We start from the raw sequence: 6,000 nt of genomic DNA, 5'->3' as shown, positions 1-6,000 counted from the left end.
CAAGATACTGTTATCAGGAGAAGGAGCTTGAAATGCAGCACTAGATAAAAGCAAATTGGAGCTCTGACACAACTTCTGTAAGAGCATCCCACCTCTGTAAGGCAATGCTGAGGAAGTTCAGATTTTGACCTGCTGCTGCGCTGGGTGTGATGCGGCACTCCAGAACTCGGAGCAGTTTGATGCTCAGTGTATGGCTTTCATTGCATTTTGTGTCTAAAGCAAAACAACTCTCTGCATTTACTTATTTTTTCTCTGAAACATAGAAGCTGAGGCAGGTGATCTGTCTATGGCTTGAAGACAGAACGGAGTGGGGTTTGTTCTGATTTGCTACACAGTGCTTATTCTTTCTTTTGTCCCCATTTGGGAACCAAACAGTCTGCGAAGGTCTCTTCATGACTGTTTTCCTCACTTTACATAGTTTCTTCATGTATCTATATATTGTGTATAGGTAAATTAGATACATAATATAGACATAACTTTATACACCTTATAAGTATATAAATTATACTCTACTCTGGTACCTCTGCCCTACATTTTTAGCCTTTGTTGCCTGTCCTGCACTTATCATTTATCTTCCCCTTTCTTATGTGTATGGTGACCTCACCTATTTTCTGATCTCATACAGCATCCATTTTTTCTCCCTTACAACCAAAAAGTCATTGTCTGGGAAGCAATCACAGAAAATGGATTCTAGGAGTTAAAAGTATGGCTCTGTTATCCCTTCTCTTCCGAGCTCTGAGGCAGTACTTGATGTCCTGCAGGTTGTTTCCATTAGAAAGAGAAGGTGATGATAGTTGTGTGGACCTCTGATGAGCCCTGTTTGTTTACAGGGCATGTTCACACTCCTGTTTCCCTGGGTGTAGTGGGGTTTGGGCTGTAGGAGACTATTTCCTTGCTCACTGCACCAAACCCCCCTGTACTCAATGTTCGCTACCAGTGATGTTTTCTTAGCGTTACCTCTGGGCACCTCAGCAGCTCACCTATGGTCCTGGGTAATGCCTGCTTCCTGCCTTTTCTTGCTGTTTCTTCATTCCGTCTTTCTTTTCCCTGCAATGCACAAAACATCCCGAAGCAACCTCTGAAATCTTTACACAGTGGTGCTTTGCGTGGAGGCTGCTGTTGTTCATGCTTTAATCCAATTACCCTCATTACTGAGAGAGAATTGAAGAGTGACAGGTTGGGAGGGATCTCAAGGATCATCTGGTCCAACCTTTTCAGGCAAAGCATGACCTAGACTAGATGTTCTAGCACCTGAATCTTAAATATCCACTGTTGGAGAATCCACCACATCCTTGGGGAAATGATTCCAATGGCTGGTTGTTCTCAGTGTGAAAACTGTTGCTCCTGTGTCCAATCAGAATCTCCCCAGGGGTAACTTGTGCCTGTCACCCCTCGTCTTTTCCATATGACTCCGTGTAAAAAAGGAGTCTCATCCCTTTGTAGCCACCCTTTGAATACTGGAATTCATGTGAATTATTTTTCTAGAAGTTAGGGTGGTTTTTTAAACTAGTGAGTTAAACCAGAGCTAATGCAACCTGCAAGAATCCCTCTGATTTAATAGCTGACTGGTTTTGGCTCCCAATAACAGTGGGGGAGGAGGTGGGTGAATATTACTCCTGTAATTTATTATTCCTAGTTTCTATGGTATCAGTCTCACTAGCTGAGAGTAGCCAAAATGTCTTCTGAGAACTAACTCATATTGTGGGATCTTCCCTAAGCAAGGTAGAAAATCCCTCTTGCAAATCATGGCTGAGCATGTAATAAATGTCAGCTCGGTGTTTGCTTTGCAGTAAAAGGGTGCAAACTCGCCTATGAAACCATCTACCAAAGCAATCCACCCTGTGGCAAAAGTTCATAATTCACATCAAGGGCATAGCTTAAAATAACACAAAAAGCTGAAGATTTGTGGTGGTGGTGGGATGCTGCAAGGTTACAAAGAGAATGGGCAGCTGCTCATATCTCACAGCCAAATCACTCTGACATAGGACCACTCTGTATGGGAATCTGTGCTCTATCAGAGATATCGAAACCCTCCTCAGGTATTCATAGAGGAACAATTGTCATCTCCCTTCTCCCTTCAGGTTCTGGATGAAATGGCTTCATTATTTGTAGGTTTTGTGCTATCTTTTGAGAAAGAGTTTGACAGTTTTATTAAGAGAAAACCAATCTGAGGAGGCAGGTGTTGCAGCCAGTTCTGAATGGCATGAGGTCAGTGACGAGGTTATCCTCAGCTAGTTTTAATGGTGCCATGCTCCTGCCATGGTTTCTGCTGGGGTTGTTCCTGTTCTCAGAGGCCTCCTGATGTTCAGTGTCATCTCCTGGGGGGAAGGAAAACAAAGGGGGAAAAATTGCTGGTAAAAAGCAGCATTAAATAGCTAGTAAGTGAAATGTTAATTTTAACAAGTTTCATGTTTATTGCATAATGAAGAGGAAAAATAGTCCTTTAATATTAACAATTGAGAGAAGATTAGACCCAAAATATCCTATTACTACTTTCTCTAATCCACCTGTAATTGTGTAGTAAGCTATCAGGGAAACACTTAAAACCTGAAAAAGTCTTAGTAAGAAGCAGAAGGCAATTGTCTGCTTCAGCATCTCCAACGGTTGGACATGGATGTAATCCAGCTACTATTGTCTTTTATTCTGTACTTGTGATGCTCTTCACAGCCCTGCAACAGTTTGGGCTATTTAACAGAACCTGTGTGGTGCAGCTGAACACCCAAAATGCAGAAGCTGCCATGGAGGAGGAAACTTTACTCTGGTGTGATAGGAAGAAGATTGTCCTTCTGGATTTTTGCGGTGGAGGTATCCTGTCTTCAGAGATCTGCCCCTCTGTATTATTCCAGGGATGAGGCATCCCTGGCAGTGTTCAAGGCCAGGTTGGACACAGGGGCTTGGAGCAACCTGCTCTAGTGGAAGGTGTCCCTGCCTGTGGCAGGGATTGGAACTGGAGGAGCTTTAAGGTTCCTTCCAACACCAATGATTCTATGACAAGAAAGAGTACATGTTTCATCATCATTAAAATAGGTTAGATCACTTTGCCCAGAAAACGTGGAGCTGATTACTGGTAGTTCGCATCATTTAAGGTTGGAGAAGGCAAAGCTCTCCAGTGTATTAATTCCTTTCACTCAATTTTGACAAACTGCTTAAACTAGCTTGGAAGTGCCACAGATGAGTAAATCCATCTAGCAGTTTATGATTGCTCTCATTGGAAGGACCTGCTCAATCCTGACAGCAACTGAAACAGTGCATTAAGGAGAACCACTTAAAGTACTCATTAATTAAAGTGCAGACAATAGTAAAATGTGTACAGTTCCTATAAGAAATTGATAGGAAGTTTTAAAGAGAATAAGGATTTTCATTGGAGAGTCATACATTTGCCTTCATGACTCAATGGAAGATGTTCTATTTCGCCACGGACCTGACCATCCTTTAGCTTCCCAACTCTTTGGAGTTTGCAGTTGTCTATTTGCAAGACTGGAAGATATTTTGTTGGTATGTAATTAAAATAACCTGAAATTTTCACAGCTTGTATGTTAAATATTTAAGTGTTTATCTCACACGTTAGCCCTCTAATATGTATATTTTGCTCTTGCAAGTCTTTCATGTTACAATCTGGCATGAATCATGAATCCCAATTAAAACAGATATTTAAAATGTACATACCTGTGAGGACGAGCCAGTAGATCTCTAGACCAAAAGTCGCTTTCTTGGCCTAAGTAGCCACAATCTGTGGACCATCTTCAATGAAATATAGATTCTTTCCTTGCCTGCAGTTTAACTGTTTTAAGCACAGCACAATTTAAAGATGGAATCTCAGCATAGTTTCTTAAGCGAACAGATCCCTCTGCCTTTAATTTCTGCAGAAGATAATTTCACATGCTTCATTTCTACCATGAGGAATCAAAAAATAAATGGCAGTCACCTACAGCTTCGAGATGGGAATTGCATTTGCTTTACCCTTAATCACTGTTGTGTTTTCCCGAGTTCCAGTGCATAACCATAGCCATCAACCTCATTGACCTGTTTAAGCTTTAATTTACTAGAGGCCTGCCATCAATGTGACCTCTTGAGAAGCGACACCCTTCCTAGCAACAGTTGCAGTCAGATCAACTTTTGTCATCTCTTCCCTTTTGAATTATTTATGAAGACCATGAATTTTGTAGAAAACCAGGCAACAAGACACCGAGAAGTGAAGAAAGCCCTTTGCAAGTGTGTATCTGGGAGTTAATTTACTTACTTGAATTGGGAAGTGGCCAAAGGGAAAACGCGAAAGCCCATACACTGCACAATCAGATTACTTCTTGTTGCTTGTTGTTCTAGGTTGAGAAGGTTACTGTGCCTGTAAGTTCTTTTATATGAGACCCAGTTCCTGCAGTCAACAAAGTAATGAAAACCTGTACACCTTGGGGAGCGTTAGCAATTTACATGGCATTGCAAGATGATATAGGATTTGTACCTTGTAGCAACCAGTGAGACACTTTTTATCTGCTCCAGCGAGGCCAAGATTTCATCCAGGATGTCTTTGAAGAGGTTAGATTTAAATTAGGTATTAGGAAAGTTTCTAATTGGACTAGATATTTTCAAAACTAATCAATTAGATCTTAATTATTAGATTCTTAATTATATTAGATATTGGGAAAATATTAGCAAAATTTAGGTTAGAAATTCTCCCCTGTGAGGGTGCTGAGGCGCTGGCACAGGCTGCCCAGAGAAGTGGTAAATGCCCCATCCCTGGCAGTGTTCAAGGCCAGGTTGGACAGAGCCTTGGGCAACATGGTCTAGTGTGAGGCATCCCTGCCCATGGCAGGGGAGTTAGAACTGGATGATCTTAAGGTCCTTTCCAACCTTAACTGTCCTATGATCTAATGCTATTCCATTATCTAAGCAATTTTGAAGTTGTAATAAGCAAACAGGGTGGTTTTTTTGCTCTTTTCTGTCTTTTATCATGTAGATATCTGTCAGAAATCAGCATAGCCTCTTGGGCTGCAAATCTGCTTGTTTCTGAGCAAACCAGCCATATCTGTGGATTAACCATGATTGAGGGCAGAGGGACAGGCTCCCTGGGGACACTGAGCCATCCTCATCCTAAGAACTCTGTGGAGAAGGCAACTTCCTACACATCAACTGAGAAATGTTATAGGTATTGTAAAGGCTTGCTCCTGGTTCGCATGTACCACTTGTTTTTCTGCTGACCTCTCTTGTGAGCCCTGAATGAACCCATGAAAATATGAAAGGGAAAGCATTAAATTGATCCAGTCTGAAGTGATCTATTTATGCTAGTGTGGCTGCCAAGCTGAGAATCATGGCCCCATCTGTACTGCAGTGCTGGCCAGGCGTCTCAGCTCATTGGGATAGGCACTTAACAGAAGCTGAAATGTGGTAATGGTGCCAGAGAATTTATTGTCAAAGTAAGAGCTGGGAAATATGGGTGGCTCACAAAAACTGAGAGAAATATGTTATTTAGATGAGATCTTAGGCAGTTCTTCCCTGTGAGGGTGCTGAGGCGCTGGCACAGGGTGCCCAGAGAAGCTGTGGCTGCCCCATCCCTGGCAGTGTTCAAGGCCAGGTTGGACACAGGGGCTTGGAGCAACCTGCTCTAGTGGAAGGTGTCCCTGCCCGTGGCAGGGGTTGGAGCTGGAGTTCCAACTCCAGTTGAAGCTTTCAGGTCCCTCCCAACACAAACCATTCTATGTTACCATGAGTATCACAAGCCCCATCCTGGGGCTTTAGTTCCTTGACTGTTATCAAGGCGTTTGGGGTTTTTTTTCTCTGCAGGAGTCACAGCAGAGGCGACCTTTAAGGGAGGGTTTGAAAGAGGAAAAGCAGTTCTTGCAGGTTTTGTGAGGGGAATTCTTTCAATCCATTAAGACTGGCATGAAATGCAATTCAGAACTGAGAGGTATGAAACACAGCAGCAGCCAAGCCTGTGTTAGTATCAGAGCAGAGGCAGGGATCAACATCTCTGTAATAGTTTGTGTTTGAAGCAATAGGGAAGAG

The sequence above is a fragment of the Nestor notabilis genome, unplaced genomic scaffold, assembly GCF_000696875.1.
Source record: "Nestor notabilis isolate BGI_N333 unplaced genomic scaffold, ASM69687v1 scaffold223, whole genome shotgun sequence".
In the NCBI taxonomy this organism is placed as follows: domain Eukaryota; kingdom Metazoa; phylum Chordata; class Aves; order Psittaciformes; family Psittacidae; genus Nestor; species Nestor notabilis.
Note: the sequence above shows the minus strand (reverse complement) of the source record.